At 41.9% G+C, this 22,907-nt stretch overlaps 1 protein-coding gene across 3 annotated transcripts in view; it reads right to left on the minus strand.

The window, feature by feature from the left end:
* LOC149467785 (carbohydrate sulfotransferase 1-like) overlaps positions 1-22,907 on the minus strand; it is a 103,856-nt gene that overhangs the window by 75,263 nt on the left and 5,686 nt on the right. For 2 of the 3 annotated variants that reach the window (XM_089671202.1, XM_089671201.1), the window contains exon 2: positions 7,649-7,707. The exons of the other annotated variant lie outside the window; for it this stretch is intronic. The gene's annotated coding sequence lies outside the window, so the exon portion shown is untranslated. The remainder of the gene's footprint in view (positions 1-7,648; positions 7,708-22,907) is intronic. 3 annotated transcript variants of the gene reach the window in all.

Here is a 22,907-nt window from a genome sequence, read left to right on the forward strand (position 1 = left end):
TGGAATTGTTTTGCAAAAGTCAGAACTAAAGTCAAATGTATCTGTCCAAGCTAGAGTTGCTGGGAATAACTTCTCTGCTTGGCCAGCAGACCTAATTCACTAAAGTGGTCCACAGCAGTACACACAGCAAACTTCTTCCTCCCAAAGGAAAGCCTGCATCTCCTCTGGTTACCCAACAGCATCCAATAAGGATACCACTTATAAGACAGCAGGATAGTTACCCTGTGACAAAAGCACTGGCATGCCTCCTCAGAGGGATAGTGCAGTGCCAACAAAATGCTTATCAAGTACACATGTAATACATATGTATGGCTGGTACCACCTCACATCCAGACTAGTGCCAGTGGATGCATGGGCCAGGCTTTTTCCCCAAAAGTCCCTGCAAATGATTCCAAATAATAAAAGGGATTCAAAAAAAGCTATAAAACCAAGTGTTAGTATGCAGTCTAAAGGTCTGAAGGATGAGGGGCACAAGGGTTTATTGGGCACAAAGCAATAGCCGATGCTGGAGCTAAATGCTTGCAAGTGCTCACAAGTGGTTACATGCGATCAACAATTCTATTATGCCTAGACACAGATGCTTTGCATTCAAGGTCACCAGCTCCAGGCATTGCTAGGTACCTATTGTGTATGCTCCCATATAATACAGTGGATTAGATTAAAGGCTTGAAAAAAGGAGGCCCAGCTTATTATCTTTCACACAGGACCACTGTATTTAAAAACACCCCTGGATAATGATATGTAGCACTATCTCCTTAGAAGATGCTGAAGATTTGGGTCCCCCTATAGTCCTGCACAGCCAGGCAACACACATTTTTCACAGACTTGCATTCTGGAGACAGTAAACAGTCATTAAGCTTGTTTTTTTAGGTTTTATTAGGGGTATTTGCACTTGGATTGGGTCAAGGGATGTATGAGATGCACATGGAAACTGCAACTGAAGACAGCTACTTCGTAACTATGTACAAGTCTCTATACGGCAAAAATGCTTTCTTCCTGGAGAGTTCTCCATCCTCTCCTGATGTACCACCCCAGACCCCAGATGAATCCTCTCCTCATCCAGCTGCTCTGGGTAAATCCCTGCGCAAGGGAACCCTGAATCTGTTTCTGCAAATCAGCAGTTCCAGATGAGGGCCAGTCTGGTTTCAAACCCAAATACCCTTTCTCCTTATCCGCTCAAGGGGTGTAGGACTACTCACTGTTCCTCTATTATGAGCTTGTTGGGTTGGTAGCTACCTTCAGGCTTTCTGCTGGGCTGGCTCCTTCCCTGCTGCATAGGTGGTCCTCTCAAAGGGAAATGCTGAGGTTGAGAGATCCTTCTTTCAGCTTCAGCCTGGAGGTAGGCCCCTTCCCACTGGGCCACCTCCCAGGCTTCTGCATCTCAGCCTTTCAGTTCATCTTCCACCTGAACTCTCCTCTTGCTGAGCAGGCTCAGTCATACTTAAGGGCTGTCCTGACTTCATGCCAAGGCTCCTGCCTGGAGATTGGTCAAGATCCCTTATGTATGCATAGCCCCTCCTCCCCCCTGCCTTCCAGAAACTACTCAAGTCTCTAGAGCAGGGGGAGGTCTCAGGGAACTGATCTGCAGACCTAAATCTACCTGGATGACTCATGCCCAAGTTGCTACTCAGCTTCTCTCTAAAAAAATATAACTAGCTCCCTCTGGCCATCTAGAGGGGAACTACAGATACATATCAGTTTTTTGGTTGCTCTACACCAGTGGTTGTCAAATATCCCAACATCTCCATAGGGCCGCATATAGCATTTATTACATGTAATGCTACAGAAAACTGTCACAGTTGGAAGACTTGATAGAGGAAATGGACAGAGATTGATCTTCAAGACTGGTTGGAGAATGAAGTCATGCTATAGTAGACAGTCAGGGACTAGGGACATGTTGCATGAAACCACTAGACTTTACTAGTATTAAGGGCCCCTAACAAATCAATGCTCCCTCTACTGATCTCTGGGGCCCAAGGGTCACACTTCAAACATCAAAGTGCTGCATGTGGCCCTTGGGCTACAGGTTGGGGACCAGGGCTTTACACTGTGCAAGAATTCAAAGAGACAAAGTGAGCCTGTTGTACATACAGTATGTCTGCGCTAACCCTGTTGGTGGAATAACTAGTTTAATGTCTTACACATACCTCCCACCTTTTTGAGATGGGAATGAGGGACACCTATTAGAAAATGTATGTAGGCATAGGACACACCCCCTGCTACTAGGAGAATTATAAAATGCTAGGAGAATTAAAAAAAAAAAAAGATTAGTTAAACCCACAAGTTCTTTTTTTTTACCACTACTATTCCTTTATATTGGCTTTTAAAGTTTAAAAATGCAACAGCTTAGAAATTGGATGAAAGGTTTAACACTGTGAAACACTTTTGGAAAGATAAATAGTGCATTTTATATACAACTATATAGATCAGACTAAAACGATGGACAAACGAGGAGGAAAGAGGGACAGAGGGACTTTGTTCCAAATGAGGGACAGTCCCTCGAAATCAGGGACAGTTGGGAGGAATGCTTACATGGAAGGGAAAGCAGCATGTTAGTTTGCTAAATCCTGTGTATACTGATCCTTTTTCGCAAAGTAGCCCCTGGAGTGTTTTGCTGCGTTCCGTTTTTTATGTTTTTTTACTGCACATTTTGTTACATATATCAAGTGTTTTTGCGCACACCAAAACATACGTCTGTTTGCCATATCTGGGGTGCTATTAGCAACAAATAGCACATTAAACGCAACATGCCTTTTTTAGTGTGTTCTGTAAACAACAACATTCTGGTGTTAATGAAGCCTTAGAGAGCACATATTTCTAAATAAAAGCATCAAGAATGTGGATATGGCAGCCGGTGTGGCTCTTTATTGACCAGCATGTTTATAGGTTTTTGAGAATTACAACTTTTCCTTTTCTTCTTTATCTACATCTATCTATGACAATAAAATACATACCTGCCCTGGAAAATGAGAGTTGAAATTGTACCATACGAATCTGCTTACTTCCTTTTGTGAATTAGCTATTAGTATTAGTAAAGGCAAAATATTCCAGAACAACAGTACATCACATTAACGTACACATATTTTTATAAAAAGTCCATCTCCAAGGTGGTAGCCATATTCAAGGTTTATTGGAGGATGGCTAAATTGTATAGTAGTATGGCATTTAAGGAGCAGCGCTGCAGGTGCCAAGACTGTAGGTACGTGATATCTATAAATCCAGCTACCTATCAAACAGTGCTTGTAAAATGTATTGCACTATTTATGGAATATCCATTAAGGATCACAATGATGTAAAGTATTTCATTCTCTTAACTGTATGTGGTTAATACCTGTATAATAGTAGTCAGTCTATACACTCCTTTTTTTTATTTCATAAGCTTTTATTTATATTTTTCTATGCTTGCAGGCAAAGCTGTCCAGCAAAAGTGACAGCTGTAGGGATGGGATAAATCATATACTGTAATATTGTGAATGGTGCTCTCAACAGTCAGCTTTTATTTCTACAAATTTACCAAAAGCAAGCATGTAAGAGGGGTTCTGTGAATAACTGGATGTTGGTGACAAAACACAAATCCCTGCTCCGCTCCTGTCCTTTCTAGAACACTAGCCCTCCTGCTGTACTCTCTGCCATATTGTTTCCCATTCCATGCCAGAGGCTTCCATGCGACATCCACAAAGGAAGGAATGTTCACACATAAATGAGGTTGCTGCACTTTACTGGTGGTACTTGGAAAATAGCACAAAACAGTCACTTCACATTGGCATACAGTACATTCTGAAGTCACTTGAGAGTACATTGCCAATCACATTTAGTGGACGGTATGCAGTAGTCACACGTGAAAGCATATGAAGCACTTTAAACAGAAATCTTCCCTCTGAAAGTCTGTACATCCACCCAGAGTCATTAGTACTCACTGGAAAAAGATCTCTGTAAATCCCTCCTCCATAGGTACACCTTTCCCAGGACCCTCCAGCGCAATAGCCTCACTCAGGAAACTCTTGGCCTGAAATTACTTTTGCAATTCGCCCTAGCCCCCACCTTCAAAAGGGTCAGGAAGTCTAAAGCCAGCTCTCCTGAGTGTAGGTCTACTTGCCTCTGGCCTCCATCCCTGTCCTGGGCCTCCACATGCTGGCTACATCTGTACTGGTGTGGGGTGATTGGCACCCATGCCCCAACTGCACTAGGGCTTCTCCCAACCTGCCTTATAACTGGCCCTTGACTCACCCATGACATCACTACAAGAGGGCTCTAACTATATGGGGCCTAACACCTGGTGACACTACCTTCTGTAATCAAAAACTATTCTGGAACAGAACTAGTTTTGTCTGGCAATTTATTCTCTATTCTGGAACAGAGCCACCTAGAGCAGGAAGGCTTTTTCTTTTTTATTAAGGTTTTATTATAATTATTATTAATATTATTACTATTATTACAGAAGAGGCATACTATGTCTCTTCTGCAATACAAGCTTTTCATGTGCCTATTTCAAACATCTTTAGAATGTACACTGAGCTCTGCTTGCCTTTGTTCCAGGACAATTAACTCCCATGTACATGCACTGAAGATGGCGGAAGATGCCAAACCCAGAAAAAGACCGGACGATGATGTTGGCAAGGCAAGGGAGCTTGCGGACTTTACATCACTGGAGCACAGCTGATATAGTTAGATTAAATTCCACTTTGCTTGTCTCTACATGTCTGTCAAAGACTACCCTATTCATAGGGTATCAACACTGCTGCATGATTTCACTGAAGAACAAACAGCCTTATCACCGTATTAAAGTATAAATTTAACGGATCTACTGGCACGATTGACAGGTAAAAAAACTAAAAAAAAATTTAAAAAATGCTATGTTAATGCAACATAATGATTGCAACATACACTATATACCACTTTTTCTTTTGCCTATAGTTTTACTTAGAGATCTAGTTTGGTTATACAGTATATGGTAGGCAATAATTTGCCTATGTACCTTCCTGCCAAAAAGAAGACTTTTCTTTGTGCCTCCTCAACTCTTCGGACTAAAGCAGTGAAAAGAAGTCATTTTTTAATTCTTTAGTCAACAGTTTTCTTGGTATATTGCAGCTTACCAATTCTTAGATGTGGAGGCTTTATACATTTCTTTTTTTATGCTCTGTACTCTTATTTTCACCTGGTGATCTAACCAGTAATTCTCTTGTTTTTTACCATTACAAGTTGTCCTGCAGATGTAGCAGTTAGAGGGCCGAGACAAACCATTTACCACCAACAGGGGTGTCTACAATGGTCAGCTTTTATTTAGTAATGCTAAAATTTTGTTCCAGAAGGGAAAAACTATTACTGTAACTGGTTAAAAAGGTGTGAGCTGGAGTTTGGCTTCAGTTTGTTAGTGCATCTAACCCACTGTCAGGAATGGACTTGCCAGTAATGGTGGGACTCACCTGCCTTGTGGGCTGCAGTACCAGGGCTGGCCAGCGGGTGCTCTCAGCAATCAGAGACTCAACCCTGCAGCCAGCCAAACACCTGAAGCTGATTATGCAGGTGTATTTAAGGGATGGCCAGACCTGCAGTCTGGGCCTTGGTGTGTGTTTTTCCTGGGCCCTGTATCTTGTTACCTGCATCCCTATTCCTGTTCCTGTCCCTGTCCCTGTCTGACTGATTTGTTGCTGACCCTGCCTGATCCGGACCTCTGCTGACTTCTCCTGTTTGATCCCTGGCTTGTGACCCCGACTATTCTCTGCCTGACCCCATGTACCTACCTGCCCGTTAGTTGCTGTACCCGGCTCGTGACCTGACTACTCTCTGCCTGCTCCTCCTGTTCCTACCTGCCCGATTGTTATTGACCCGGCCTGCCTGACAACGCTTGCATTGTATGTATTGTTATCTGTGGGTGGTTTGGTTTGGTTCGTTTGCACTGTGTTATGTTTTAGTATTGCACTGCGTTTATGTATTGTTAGTGTTAATAAATTATATTGTTATAACATATCTGAAGCCTGCGTTTCCCTGCATCAGTTCACATACCTCTGGCCACACCCTGGAGCCCTGACACCCACCCCAAATCTGTTAATACTTCTAACACACCCCTCCCCCAGAATGACAATGCTGTGGTTCAATGGTGTCTCTGTTGCTCCTTCATCCAGAGTGGGTGCTCTCTAATAAATATGGTGTTTTACTGGCCAGGTCACAAGGTGAAAACAGAGGGAAAAAAGCTTAAAAAAAGGAAAGTGAATGCTGCCACTGCATCTAATGAAGCTGTGATATATTACATTTTGGCATTTGGTTGAATACCACTTCAAAAAAATTGATAATTGAAAATTGATAAGGAAACAATCTGAACTTAAATTTTTACTAAACCCAGGACCCTGCATTCATAAATACCTTTCATCAGCAGCAATATATAGCAGTCCTGTGACTTCTATCAGTGTCCAGCAGAGCACTGGTTAACCCTGTAGGAAAAGGTTTCATTCTCCTCTGATTGTCCTATGAGGCTGCATGACTGCTCCTCTGTTTGGACAGCGCTCATTGGCCCTGTGCTGATCACATGCACCCTCTCAAAGAAATAAACTCTCTAGCAATAATCACTGAGCATGTGCAGAGGGACTCCTAGAGCTCTGTTCTATCAGCAGATGTACTGGGAACAGTAGAAGAAGGTGAGGATTAGAGAAGACAGGATCAAACAGTCTTTTTACACAATGCAGATGATTAACCCCTTAGGTTCCACAGTGAGTATATCAAGCATGCTTTACTGCATATACAGACTGATTTTACTGTTGTAGGTTTAGTAACACTCTAAAAACACAAATATTTCTACTGCGTCTTTCACTCGTCAGGCAAACTCTTTATAGCAGAAGCTGAACAGGCATTATCTCTTTCACCGCATAAAGGGCAAATATGAAGCCATTTAATCACTTTTAAGCTAGTAAAGCTGGTAAACAAAAGAATTAATTCACCAAGTGCGCAATACAAAATATCAAATTCCCCAGCAATCCGCCAGCCAGCAGATAAGATCTATTAAACCTATTTCTAACTTGTAATAAAAACAGAGGTCTGCGGTGTGAGACGCCTACACATATTTACAAAATATGCAAATAAGACTGCTGTGGTTTTTTTTAATTAGCCATCTATATACCTCTTATGAATCAGAGCAATTTTTACATCCTAGCAATGGGTCTAATATTTATGATACCAAAGTATTATTTATAAAAATTTAGAGTAAAACAAAATATATTCTTTTGGCAAAATACTCTTCCAAAAATATTTGTTTTCCTATGTATTCTAAAGACAAAATTATGTCATAATGACATCACTCAGTACACCATTTTCTAGTCTGACTAGTGTTATAGTGTTAGTTATAAAACAACTGGAGTTACTGTATATAAATGTACATATTTTACTGGGTAATTTGTGTATTCCCATCGATAATGATACTAAAATGACATTTCTTCTACAAAGCGTGGTGAATTTATTTACAATTTTTTTTTATCATATGCTTTTTATGCAATGCTATAAAAAATACCAACAACTAAAGTTTACGTATGAGCTGTGAAAAAAGTGAAAGCGTATCTCTGGTCCAAATGTAAAATCATATATTCATTTCCACATTGTATTTTCATTATTTCTACCCCACTCTTATTACACTGAATGATCTTGAAGTTTGTAAACTTACTTTGTGAAGATCTCCACACATTTCCTCCCTTGAATTCTGTGACACGTAGTCACTATGTCCTGTGAGTAGAATCGAAATTCAGACAACATTTTTGTACCCAAATCTCCAAATCACAATGGTAACAAATGTTAACAAATCTGAAATAAATTGTAGCGAAAACAACAAATTCAATTGTTTCATTCATTTTCAACTTTGAGTGTTTTGTAAGTGCAATAATACGTGTTACACACTGGGGTTGATTTACTAAAACTGGAGAGTGCAAATCTGGTGCATAGAAACCAATCAGCTTCCAGTTTTTTTTTCATCAAAGCTTAAAGTTGAACTACATTGAATCTGAGCACCACAAACCAAAAATGCTATATAATTCATTTTTAATATTCTGACCATTTGGAAACTCTGGCACTTCCCGAGGGCCCGGGGTCAGTAGGGGGCCCCATGAGATGCCCCTGGTACCTTTTTCATAGGCTTTTTTGAGTTTGGGCAAGGACACATGGGCTCCATGATCCTCTATTGAGGGCCTGGGGTCAGTAGGGGGCCCCATGAGATGCCCCTGGTACCTTTTGCATAGGCTTTTCTGAGTTTGGGCAAAGACACAGGGGCCCCATGATCCCCTATTGCCCGGGAGCCCCATGAGTTGTCAGTCTGCCCCTGTTCAAAGCAAACTCTGCCATCTAGCCATGTCTCCAAGCTTTTTTTTGCTGAGAAATCATTTTGAAAAACACCCCCTGGCATTTCTGGCAGTAGTCATCTTGAGTAAGGGAAGATGATTCATGTAGCATTTACTTCCTGGAATCCATCTGCCCTTAGCTCAGGCATAGGCTGAGCTGAGAACCCTCCCTCCCCTCCTGAAGACTTCTGGGATGTATGACATCATGTGCCTAGGCATGGAAACCAGGAAGTAACTGCAGAAATACAAAAATAAAAAAATTAAATATGGTATACCTTCCTATTCACGAATGATAGCAGCATATGGATTAGAAATAGTCAAAGTTGATTGAGAGAGTGAATTTCCACTTTAATTGAACAAGCTGAAGTTAGAACCTGATTAGCTACCAGCGCAGCTGCATCAGTTTATGCACCAGTGACGCTGATTTTAGTAAATCACCCTCGCTGTATTGTTATGATTGGTCAAAGACACAAAACATCAAAGTCGCAAACAAGCCGCACTGAAATCGCAAGCATGTTGCATCGATGTCACAAGCAAGTCGCATCAATATTGCATTGAAGTTGTTGCAAGCAAGTCGCCAAATAACATAACGACATAATGAAGGCATCTGAATCTCAAAAATTTTAATCGATTTGGAACAACGAATATGCAAAACAAATCTGAATATATGTGAATATAAGATAATAAGATAAGTGAATTTCAAAAACAAATCACTCTAATATAACGATTTTGATTAAACAGAATGACTGACTTACTGAATGAATCCAGAGCAAAACGAAGCACATTTTTTCATCTTGCACATCTCTAGTGGGCACTGCTGTGTCACAGAATTCACAGAGCCTGCTTTCTGAACTACAGAGGTGCTGAGAAGAGGAGCCTCAGGAGACAGAGCCAGTAAAGGACTTACTACCCGCATGCAGCAAGGTACTATGGGATATATAGTCTTTAGAAACTGAAGATAAAAAGAGGAGAAACTGCAAAGCATTCAGGGAATCCATGAAGGTGATGCAAGTGGTGTCCAGCAGACAGGCAGAACTCACAATATGAAAGGTGAATTTTCAAAGAAGCTTATACTGGATTGTCAAACATAACTATTGTTTATATTATTATAATTATGCTGAAGTGTGTGCTTTGACCATAGAACCATAGCAGTGCAGAAAGGAGTTCACTGGGGTCCAATTTAGGTTATTAATTAGAGGGTTGAAAGGGGGTTAAAGAAAAGAAAAAAGTTTCCTGAGACTGATATTTTGGGGGGGGGGGGGGAATTACTAAAACTGTAGCACTCAGAATCTGGTGCAAATGCATATGGTAGCCAATCAGCTTCTACCCTCAGCTTGTTCAATTAAGCATTACAATAAAACCTGGAAACTGATTGGTTTCTATGCAGAGCTGCACCAGATTTTGCACTCTCCAGTTTCAGTAAATCTACCCCTATGTGTAGAACGGGGAATTCAACTGATCTGCATATAAAAATACTAATAAAAATAAATATCAAAACTATAATAATACTGTTACAGTGTATTTGGAAATGGAGCTTGGAAACATTGCTTACAGTCTTCATTCACACTGGAATCACAAGTCTGCACTTCTGATATACAGGGCAGGACCTGCATTTAGACTAATGGCTGGATCCCATACATTTCATAGGGAAAACAAGTGAGGATATCCTAGGCATATAAGGTACTTCCAATGTATTTGAATGCAGTTTTGTGGGTAGACCTCATACAAACAAGGTGTTTATCTTATTACAAACAAGTATACTATGTCCTGTTTGCTGTCTAGCTAGGTTAAGTGTGGTGTGATTTTAACTTTTTATACTGCTTTTCTCTATCTTTTTTCCAAAGGACTAGCTCTCACTAGAGTTCATTGTGTACCGTATATTTCAGCCTGATAATTCCCACTAAAGGAAATCAATCCAAAGATACTTTCAAATAGAAGCTGCCGCTCTCTGACTTCCAGGCGGCGTGCCAGCTGCGGTGCAGTGAAGATCAACCTACTTACCACTGTGAGCAATATCATTGCATTAGAGCTAATATACAGTCTAAGGGCCCGTTCACAGTGGCCCACTGGGTTGCATTGGGCAGTGTTAATCATTCCCGTGGTATCTTTTGTCCTGGGAAGGGTTGAGCTATGGTATAGTGTCTGTTCTGTATTCATATCATCGTGTTGAGTAAGCAGCCATTTATTGGGCATTCACTGCAATTGCAGTCTATTTTATTCTGAAACAGGAGAATATGAAGTTTCATTCACACATCAGTCCAGTTCCAATTTAGCTTCCAGAAGAATACACCAGTGAAGTTTGCCTTCTCCCTCCCTACACATATGCCTGTAAGTTCTTTTGCTGTGTTTGTCAAAGATATATATATATATATATATAAATATATATCTCACAATTCAGTATATTTAATGTGTTTGGAAGACATGTGTTCATGGTACGCATTTGTGAGAGACATATATTCAAGCATATTGTAATTTCAGTTTACGTGATTGCATTGCAGTTTTACAGAACTATTCACAGAAGTAAATTCAGTTTTGGAATGAAACACAACGCTGCTTCTGTCAGTTTTGTTAGCTAGCTGTCGGCTAACCGTTAGGGTCCTTTCACGCGGAGCGGACCCGTTTAACGGATCTACTTGCTTGGCGGAGGATCAAACACAGAGCTGCTCACTCTCCTCATTGGATGGTCGAATGAAAATGGACCACCTGACTGTTTTCATCTGACCTGATCTGACGAATGGAAGGGGAATTGGATCCCCATCCTTCCCTTTTTGGCGGATCCGATCGGATGTTGGTGGGCACATGTCATATGGTATGTCTTGGTATAAATGGGCACATGTCCGTGTATACCCGCCACTCCATAGAGGAGAATGGAGGTTTCCGATCAGGTTCGCCTGAAAAATAGGCAGGCAGACCCAATCGGAACGCCCGTGTGAAAAAGCCCTTAGCAGGACAGCACAGAGCCCTTGTGCCCAAACTCTAGCTAGTGGACCACAAGTGACCCTTCGGCACTCTTTGTGCAGCCCTCAGCGGCCCTGCAGACAGCACTCTGTGTTCTCCTTACCTAGACCCTCACACAAACCAGACAAGGAAAAATCTTTTTTAGACTAGCATCCAGTTGTTAAATGGTTTGGGTTATTCCATTTGCACTAAATTGCCATTTTCTATTCTGTCCATCCTTTTTTTCTATTGTTTTTTTTTCTTCTGGATCTTACTAAAACAAATATCAGATGTGGTGCGAGTAATTTTTTAAAGAGGGCTGTAGGGAGCACAAAAGTGGAAACATTTTTCTATAAAGAATCTGTAATAGCAGTGATCTCTAGCAGTCTCATATAAAGGATCACCAGTCTATGAACATCTTTTCAAGCATGTCCTCAGTCTCCAATAACTCTTATAGCATGTCTGTAGTCCCTGACCATCTCTTGTAGCATACAAATAGTCTCTGACCATCTCCTGTTTAATGTCTACAGTCTCTGACAGCTTTCTGCTGCATTTAATGATTAGCATGTGTGGTCCTTTGGCAATGAAAGAGGCCTCATATGAGACCCTCCATTTCAAGTAAATTGACCACCATACAAGAAAATAAAAGGGTGCAAAGGCATAGTGCATTACCAGATAAAACTTCATTAAAGAATAAAGAGTAATGAGTGCCTACTCACAAAAGTCTAATACAGCAATATAGACTAGACCCAAGTGGCGAGGGTAGCCCTCGTAAGGTTAAGTATCAACACGACCCTGTTGTCACAGAGACTCAACAACTAATGCATTTCATGGGACAGATCCTCTTCATCAGAGCAAGCCTAGGCTTTGATCTAATGAAGAGGGTCTATCCCTTGAAACATGTTAGCTGATGAGTGTCGGTGATGTCAGGTTCTTGCTGATATTTAACCTTAGGAGGCCTACCCTTGCCACTTGGGTCTAGTCTATATTGCTGTATTAGCCTAAGGCTTTTGTGAGTAGGCACTCATTACTCTTTTCTCTTTCATGAAGTTTTATCTGGTAATGCACTAGGCCTTTGCACCCTTTTGTTTACTTTGTATATCTGTTTTTCAAAATTTCCCTCTCTGAAGAGGGCAGCACTGGCACAGCTTACCAAGGTGTGATAAGAAGTGACATTCAAATAGCTTGTACTACGGCTCTGCTGATCCTTACAAAGTACTTAGCACTATGGTGTCATTTGGAGATACACTTACGTTGACCACCACTAGTATAGTAGTTCCTGGTGCAGGAAATGTGAGCATGCACACAACAGGCTATGTTTAAGATATGGTTAGTATTGAGGTTGGGGTTATAGGGAGAGTAGCAAGAGTCCTTTGGGTCTTGTATGGATTTTGAGGGGAACCCTCATGCCAACATTTTTTTAAAAAATGGTGTGAGGGTCCCCCTAAAATCCATACCAGACCCTTGATCCGAGCAAGCGCCCCCCCAGAACCATACCTGGCTACATGCCCTCAACATGGGGGGTGTGCTTTGGGGCAGGGGGCTCCCCCCCAAAAGCACCTTGTTCCTATGTTCCATGGCTGGTGGTTGTGAGGGTCTGTGGGAGGGAGGCTTATTGGAATCTGGAAGCCCCCTTTAACAAGGGGGCCCCCAGACCCTGCCCCCCCCCCATGTGAATGAGTATGGGGTACATGGTACTGCTACCTATTCACACAACAAAGTATAGTGTAAATATGACAAGAGACAGTCTTTGACAAGTCCTTTATTTAAAAAAAAAAAAAAAATATCCCCCCGAAGTAGATCCAACGTCAATCACGATGCCCGCCGCCACCGCCGACCTGAAAAAAGAAGAAAAAAAAAACCTCTCCGCTCTCAACACTGGCTCCCGCCATCTGACAGCTGCGCCGAGATGACAGTTCTTAAATAGGGTGATGACGTTATATCATCATGCGCTGTGACTGGCCAAAGCATTAAACCTGACCTATGGTCAGGTGCATTACTTTGACCAATCACAATGCACTGTCAGGATGCAGTGCATTGTGGGGTGCGGCAGTCAAACATCCCGCCGAACGCCCTTACCGTTCTTGTGTTAGTCGAACACAAGAACGGCCCATGTTCGAGTCGAAGTTATGTTCAACTCGAACATGAAGCCCAACCCTAAATATAACTAGAATGGGTTTTCTGCTACTGAACACTAACTTATCAATTCATTCCAGTGTGCCCCTTACCGGCTCTCCGATTATTACTCTTCGTGGTCCTATTAAATAACCCCGTAAGTCTCTAGATGTTAATAAATTTCCAATCTCAGCATGCACCACCAATCCAGTCTTCTTTCCCCGGACTAATTAAACCAGATTGTGATCAGTTATTGATCTGCTCTGCTTTTGAAAACAGTACAAGAGTTATGTATATAGCTTGCATTCATATTCAGAATAGGCAGTCCCTGACCAGCATTTCATATTTCCATTCCAAATACGAATTTAATCTCATCTTTATAACTCAATTTCAATAATCAATTTCCTTTGGATGCCAATTCCCTCATAAAGTTCCGAGTGAGATAAAGTCAGTAGGGTGATGAACGAGCTGGTCAGTTTTATGACATTATTTTATGCCTGTACATATCCTGTTAATCAACTGAGGTCTAACAATATGAGATGAAATATGTCACGGCAGTGTCTCGCTTAAAGGGGAATCATCATTTATTTTTAGGGATTAGATTGTGTTGTAATCTTATTTTATATTGGTTATTATATCTAATTTAATGTTTTGTGATATTTTCTTGATGTTTCTTGCACTGATTTGTAGATTCTCCTCCTACTCCCTCTAGTGGCTATCAAGACAATGCTTGCAGCATCTTTGCTGATTCTCTGTGCGAAATTCAAGGAAATGTAGAGAACTTGGACAACAGACATTCAGCAAAGATCTGTGTTCAAAGCTCTGTATATAGATTTGTACTAGAAGAGAAGAGGAGCTGTATAGTATAGTAGTATAGGTAACATGTATATCAAGTGAGCCAATACTGCTGTCCATATGCACTTGCACAGTTTGAAGTTGAATTCCTTGGAAACAGCTAAATACACAGGAGAAATACATATATGGGAACTGTTTTGCCTTCAAAAGGATTTGTTTTTGTAAATGTAGAAAAAAATGACACACATCTGCAATACAGCACAGCCAGACAAATGACACCACTTACAAAGTGACACTAAATGCTGATTTAAAAAAAGAAAATTCTATTCCTATATGTATCCTTAACTCAAAAAGGACCTTCCAATACTCTCAGCACCCTCCAAATCTCCAAATTCCTTTTTTTAAGTTGCTGTGATCTGACTTTCTGTTAGAGGGTGACTACATAGGGTGACTACATATGTTCTCCATAGTCCCACTGTATACTGTATAAGAACAAAGAACCCTCTCTTACACTGAATTGGACCATGGACTATCGGATTTATATTGTCCATGGGGCATTACACATGACCATAACTAACATGTACTGCCTATTCCAAATAAGTGAGGGGGGGGGGGAGAGGTTCAGGAGCTCACAGTGGACAAGGTAGAAAAAAAAGCACAGTAACGATTTCATAAAAAACAGACTACAGGGCCATCGAAGTGATACTAAACACACACTGTTTAGTTTACATTGTCGCTTCTCTTTCTGTATGAGGATGATGGCACTGTAATTATTAAAAAAAAAAAAAACATCTAAGTACCTTTTTCCTAATTGATATACAGCTGTCACATGACCCAGCTCTTTCCCAGCCTGTCTGCAGGGAAACAAAAGCTAGAGGAGCTTTTAGTCCTCTGCTGCTGGTCACTTGTTAAAATAAAAAAGGCTTTGGGAGTAAAAATAATGAATATCAATAAACTGTTTTATATCATGATGCAAATATATATTTGAAATCAAATATTTATTATTTTTAACAATAACATGGTATGGGCGGATTTCTGCCAGTCATAGGTTGTATTACACTCCTTCAGCCTACGTCTTAGAACAGGGGTCTCCAAAGATTTCAAACAAAGGGCCAGCTTCCTGTCCTTCAGACTTTAGGGAGGCCAGATTGTGGCCAGTGGGGGGTAGAAAAAGTATCAGGGCCAACATCAGTGAGAGTAATCAAGGTCTCAGGTGCGGTGTTCAGTTGCATAGTGCCTGTGGTCAGCAGGAGGAGTAGTGCCCCTTCATTGCTATCACTGGAGGGACTATTGGCCCATCGTTGATTTAAGTAGATGGAATAGGGTCCCATCATTGATGTTAGTGGGAAGAATAGTGTCCCATTGATGGTGTCGGTTGGGGGAATTATGCCCCCACTTTTGGTGTCAGTGTTAGGAATAGTGCCCCATGTGCCGGATAAATGCTCACAAAAGGCCTCATCCAGCCCTCAGGCCCCAGTTTGGAGACCACTGTCTTGGAATAACAGAGAGGTAAAGCCTCCGTCAATCAAGATATAATATCCCACATTGTGCTTCGCTGGTTAGTGGGCATCAAGAAGGAAGGAGGGAGTAGGCTGTCATTTACCAGGGAGTGTATACTCCCACATATGTGACTCTATAGTCACATGGGCTGCCCAGATGTAATAGGGAGGAAATGCTCAGCATAGAAATTCACTCAAAACTGAGCATGTGCAGAAGCTGCCAACACTGCTCTGCAAACTCCCCAGCTACATTGGGAACATGATCAAAAGGGGGAGATAGAGAACAGCAGGTTCAAGCAGGAATTTTGCAGAATACAGAAAAGGAATCCCATAGTGATGTATGTGAGTGAGTATGAACAGCATGTAATACAGCATTTATTAATAGTTTTTTTTATGATGTGGGTTTAGTGACACTTTAAGCAGTAAATATTCATTGATTATTTTTAGGAGAATAAGGGTATATTTTCTAAAAATCCCAAAAATGTATTATATTGCAGCTTACCAATCATTAGATGTGGTGACTGCATTTGTTTTCTTTGTTTAGGCTTTTCCTTCCGTTGTCACCTGGTGATCTGGCCAGTAACACACCTCCTGTATTAGAGTGCCTTCAGTCTGGATGGACAGCAGCATTGCCAGTCTGGGGGGGGGGGGAGTAGATGTATTCTCAGATTTAGATACACTAACAAATTGAAGCCAAACTTCAGCTAACATTTTAGGCAGTTGCAGCAACAGTTTTCACTTTGGGATAAAGGTCATACATAGCTAACTAAATAAAGAAAAGCTGATCATTTTAAGCACCCATGCTAGTATTAAATGTTTTTTCTCAACCATCTAACTAATACATTTGCAGGACAGCTTGTTCTATTGAAAAACAAGAGATTTACTGGCTGGATCACCTGGTGAAAATAAAAATAAAGAAAGCCTAGAAAATAAAACTAAAGCCACCATCACATGTAAGAATTGGTAAGCTGCAAGATAATAAATGTTTGCTTTTGTATTTAATACTGATTTAAGCTATACAACGGCATCCTCTCTCCAGTCTAGCCTGATACGTGGATAGCAGAAGGGACTAATAAAGTCATATCTCTGCTCACTCTCGGCTAGTTTCTTGTCAATGCATTTGCATGCAGCACATCTAATTGGCTCCTAGAACTTCCCCCCTCCCAGTCTGAGCTTTGCTGCATAGGATATTGCAAGAAGCTGATACTAATTCAAGTGCAAGTACTTACACTTACATTTTAAGAATGCATTCAGTTATTTAATAAAAAATGCAGAGCTGCATTCATTTGCGCCTTTTATATCTGCTTCAATTTCACCTTTTTTAACAAAGAAAAACACGTTTTTTAACCTCCCTGGCGGTATGATTATTTCAGATTTGTGGTGCTGAAAGCGCTACCATTTTTGCATGGAAATATGTATTTTTTTTATTGCAGGCCTGTAATTTAGGAATAACTCCCTGAAATCTGTCTGAACAAGAGTCTAGTAAACATTCCGGATATGATAAAACTTGAAACACGAAATCATAAATTATATTTTAATAAATACTCATAAAAAATAATAATAATAAATTTAATTCAATAATATAATCAAACCAAAAACACTGAAATTTGAAATATAGCGCCAATATAGCGATTTTGACCTAAAGGGACGCTTTTTGGACGCCGTGGACTTTTCTAAGTTTCCAGGCAGAAAGAACAGTCAAAATGCAGGCAGGGCACAGGACAAAGCAGTAGGGACAAAATGTATGTGAAATGCTTTGATACAGGAATGTTTTGCTATGAAATAATCATTTTAAAAAAAATGTCATTTTTTTTTTATTTTCAAATTTGCCGCCGGTTCCGGCGCCCGTACGTCCCGACGTCACAGGGACCAGAACACGGAAGCCAGATGCCGGCATCGGCTGGAGGAGATGGCCGGGGACGCTGCAGGGGATGCATCGCGGGAGCGAAGGACAAGGTAAGCGCTGTAGGGAATCCCTGTGCAACACCGCATGGTAAGCCCGAGTGTAGCTCGGGGTTACCGCTTTTGGTACTGAAACTTTACCCCGAGCTACACTCAGGAATACCGCCAGAGAGGTTAACAAATATTTACAAATTAACCTCTTCCCACAGGCCGTACGCATATATGTGCCTCTCGGTGGGTGGACTTTTAATGCCAAGTGGCTGTATATATGAGTCCCTATCTAAACAGTTTACTGTGCTCAGCACAGTAACCGGAAAGCTCCCGATTTATACTTGCAATTGAAAACTTTCCGATCATGTGACTGCTGTGACTGCCAATCTGCCTCCTGGCATTTAGAACCTGTTTAACCACTTGGTTCCCACTCCAGTTCTGGGAACGTGCCCTCCCGTGCGCCCCCAGTGGCATGCACCCGGCGATCTCCATGATTGATGTGTCCCATGGACACAGCTGATCACGTGATGTGGTAAAAGGCCAATCACAGCAGCATTTTACCACATGATTAGCTGTGACCAATGACACAGCAGATCACCGGGTAAATACAGTTGCTGGTTATCGGCTGCACTTTCCCCATGCTTTCACAGTGTGAGGAAGGCACTGCCAATAACCAACAATTGTCAGAGAAGAGATTGGCACTGATCATCAGGGCACTGATGATCAGTGCCCTGATGATCATTGCCCAGCAGTGCCACAAAGCAGTGCCACCAACCTGAGCCCATCAGTGCCACCCAACTGTGCCCATCAGTGCCACCCACCAGTGCCCAGAAGTGCCCCCCATCAGTGCCACCCAGAAGTGCAGCCCATCAGTGCCCAGCAGTGCTGCCAGTCAGTGCCACCAGTCAGTGCCCATCATTGCATATCAGTGCAGCAGCATCAGTGAAAGCTCATCAGTGCCACCTATCAGTGCTGCCTATCAGTGCCCATCACTGCTCCTTATCAGTGCAGCCTCATCATCGCACATCAGTGAAGGAGAAAAATTATCTGTTTGCAAAATTTTATAATAGAAACAAAGAAAAAACTTTTTTTTTCAATTTGTTTGCTCTTTTTATGTTTATAGTGCAAAAAATAAAACACCCAGTGGCAATTAAATGCCACCAAAAGAAAGCTCTATTTGTGAGAAAAAAAATATAAACATTTCATATGGGTACAATGTTGCATGACCGCGCAATTGTCATTCAAAGTGCAACAGCGCTGAAAGCTGAAAATTGGCCTGGGCACGAAGGGGGTATTAGTGCCCGGTAGGCAAGTGGTTAAGGGTTGGGAGGTGGTGGTGAGAAGGGGTTATTAAAAATCATTATTTTGAAGGGAGTTTATAGTTACTTGCATATATTTTCTGATTATGGTCAGGACTTAAAAAACAAGCCAAAAATATATATTTATAGTCCATTAAATAAGAACTATTGCATGTAAATATTTTTATATTTTGATTTCAAGGCAGCATGTAGAGCTAGTTCATCCTATCAAATGTAGCCAGGTACTGGGCTACAGCAATATGGAGACGAAGACATTGCCCTTTATTCTTTTCTTCCCCTACTGAGATACTGAGTTGGTCTGCACCATCTTCCTCAGGCCAGCGGGGGACAGCTAAAGCCAAACAAGTCCATAGACTTCTATGCAGAGCACTGAAAATTCTGGGAGTTGTGGTTTGAGACAACAGCTATGCCACCGCTACACTTTAATCATTACACTACATTTCCCAGTATGCACTGTACAGTAGGAGGAGTGGAGAGAGGATTTTTATTAACCTGCGTGGGAAAGTTCTTCCTCTTGGCACCAAGGGAATTAGAGCACCTCTGTCTGGATAATCACCTGCCAGTGGAAGACAATACCAGTAGAGATCTGAGCCAGAACTGAGGACCCCCGGGGGGCAGTGCAGCACCAGCCCCTTCACAGCATCTCTGCAGCAGGGAGACTGGAGCTTCCACTCACCCTCTGCTTCCCACTGCTGATCATCAAAGGCTTTCAGGAAGAGACTGAGGGGGGCCCCCCTTCTACAGCAAGAGGTCACCGCAGCATTCCAGGGACTGGTGAGAGGGCTATTCACCCATAGCCGATAACAGCTAGTAGGGACTGAGCCATACTGCACTCTATACAGCACTTATTCCAAAACTAGACTGCACCTACAGTATACCACCTTATACCAAACCTTTTCCGTATCTGAACTACATCTACCTTGCACCTGTGACAAGACTGTACCATACCTATACGGCACCTATACTGCATGCAGATTAAATGGGACTGTCTGTAAGTGCATTGACGCTCTTAAAGGGCAAAAACAATAGCCCGCAGAAGATCTCAAAGGACTGATCCTTCCATAAAAATTATTCCGCAAGCCCTCTTTTGTTCCCCTGCTGCCTCCATTACCATCCTTCTATTTTGGACAGTGCATATGCAGTTGGGATAGCATCACCACCATAAATGCACTCTGGCAGTATAGTTCCAACACTCAGTAGCAGGCCTGGACTGGGATGAAAAATAGGCATTTTAGACTGAGCATCCAATTTTTTTAAAACCCAAACTACAAATAACGAGAACTACTGGCTTCTCAATGCCTATCATTATCTGCTCTGGCGTTCAATGACAATTGTAATATGCACACACCGGGTAGAGGAAGAAGTGAAGTGTGAGCATACCACAGACAAAGGGACAGTCCTGTACCCTGGTGATGGGTGTTAGGTACTCCAGCAACAGGAGGATAAGTATAGTGATCACAGCAGCAATGGAGGGGAATCAGTGGCAGGAATGAGGGGGCTTGGAGGGGCAGGCAGTGTGCACACCAGCAACAGAAGAAAAATTGGAGTGTGCACTCCATTGACAAAGGGACCATTTATGAATGCATGAGCAATGAAGGGACAACAGTAATAGCCCTGTGTACTAGTGACAAGGGGGTAGGTAGCATGTGTAGTGGCACCAGAGGGATGATTGGAGCGTGCATACCAAGGACAGCCCTGTAGGTAGGGGTAGGTGTCACGTGCAGTGGCACCAGAGGGATGATTGGAGCGTGCACACCAGGGACAGCCCTGTAGACCAGTGATAAATGAGTAGGCAGAGTGCACACTGGCAACAGAGAGGATTACAGAGCTGGAGTGTACATACCAGTGACACAGGGACAGCATTGACAGCCCTGTTGACCAGTGACAAGGGGGTAAGTGCCATGCACACTGGTAATAGAGGGACAATTGGGTGCATGCGCCTGGAACACAGCAACAGCCCTGTAAACTGGTAACAAGGGAGTAGGCAGCACACACACTGGTGACAGCGAGACAACTGGAGTGTTCATGCCAGCAACACAGCAACAGCTCAGTAGACTGGTGAAAAGTGGGGGAAGGGAGCATCTGTTCCTTTCTTTTATCCCACTGTCCCTTGACACCCCCCTGTGTCCTCTCACCTATCTATTGCCATGCTCACAGGGTGCCCGGTGTTTGGTAGATGGAGATGGGCTGGTGGCAGTGGGTCTCGGCCAGTGCGCTGCAGCTCCACAGCATGATCCAGAGGCATCAGCACTCGGAGTCCTCAGTAGGGCTCACACTCCACTCTGCACTGACCACTGCAGGGGACCTGCAGATCGGGAACAGAGAGTGGCCAATCACAGAGCTCCCAGCCATGCCTCTGCCCATTAACCATTTCTTTGCCAGTCTGTCAGTGAGCGAAGGGGAGCGATTATGGGAGCCCAGAGAGGAGAGGGCTAAGCTCTCTATTGAGCTCTCTGTCACATGAGCCAGCTTTCGCAGGATATGCGGCCCAGCGGCCCCAGCCCGCCAAGCAAATGCACGATGTGCCCTATGGCCAGTCCAGGCCTGCTCAGTAGATTACACTCACTGCTGCACTTGAGGTGGCTTTGCTACTGCTTATGCTGATCTGGATGCCAAATGTCATCTTTGTATGCTAAATTTTGTTATTATCATTGTTAATCCATTTTATGCTTGCCTAGTTACCAACCATATTGAGTGACAATATATTAAGTATGCCTTTGCAACCTGGTGTGGTGCCTGTTTTCATTGATATAGTGCTATTACTAGGTACTAAGTATTACTTTCAGTGATTTCCTGTGATATTGTATGTTTGTACAGTCAACCTGGTGTGCTAGAGGGGCTGAGGTTTTTTGGAAAAGTTTGAGGGCAGAACAGAGGACACATCCTAATCAGCAGCTCCTATAGGACTAGCACTACATAAATGTTTAGCTTAATTTAGATCATCCCCTTCCCACTTGCTGTTTCCAGTTGGTAATGTTTAAATTAGAGATAGGAAAATAGCAATTGCTATGTTGTCTCTTTAGAAAATTCATAGCACTTTGGGAATCCTTTGTCATAAATTAAACCAGTATTAACTATTTGTTTGTAAGTCAAGGGCTTTTTATTAATAGTCAAAATGGCATGTGGGCTATGTGTAGTCCTACTAAGGATGGTGGGGGTTTCTTAAAAAAACGATGGCATTGATAGGCGTGATTTTGTTAAATTTGTATATTGATATACTGAGAAAATTATGAAATAATCAAATAAAGGCAACAAATCCTAAAAATATAATTGACCCAAATCATTTTAGAAGCAAAGATTTAGAGATATTTTGACATGTACCTGTAAATTCAATAATAACCTTTGTTGTTACAGAAGACAGACGTACTGTTGTTTTTTGGGTTTTTTTAGGGGCAGAAAATAAAAATGTTCTTCGGTGTAATTGTCTTCTAAGACCTATCATTTTCTCTATATTTTAAAAGCAAGTAAAAAAAACAAAAAAAACCCATTTTGTCCCATCACTGAAATAAAACGTCGACAAAGGTTCTAATCTTCCTTTCTCTATCCAAAACGAAAAAAGGATTTTGGACTTAAGCTTTAGCGTGATTATGTTCCACACATGTCACATTTCTATTGTATGAAGTCTTCATCAGCAATGAACTAACAGAAAGATGAAGATGGTGAAAAATCCATTTAATCTGCCCCTTTGACACTCTCCTGTGCACATAAAATATTCCCCAATAATTACTGTCATATCATAACTCTAAAGATGATACCCTGGGATGGCTTCGCAGATGTATAGAGTGTTAACACTCTATTATATTGCCTATTTCCACAGGTGGATTACTAAACCTCTTACATGGAGGTCATAAATTCTCCTATCTTAATCCTCACCTTGAAGTATGGCTTTACAGGACATCATGTTCCATACAAAATTCCTCTCACCTAGTATATACAGCTCCTACTGTGTGCAAATATTGGTAAAGGTCTTCTAGCTGTAAACAGTGAGCTGTTACACTCTATCACCGTGTCATTATTATAGAAGATTTACCATA

The sequence above is a fragment of the Staurois parvus genome, unplaced genomic scaffold (assembly GCF_062004578.1).
Source record: "Staurois parvus isolate SC_StPar_1 unplaced genomic scaffold, SC_StPar_1.0 ptg000101l, whole genome shotgun sequence".
Lineage (NCBI taxonomy): Eukaryota > Metazoa > Chordata > Amphibia > Anura > Ranidae > Staurois > Staurois parvus.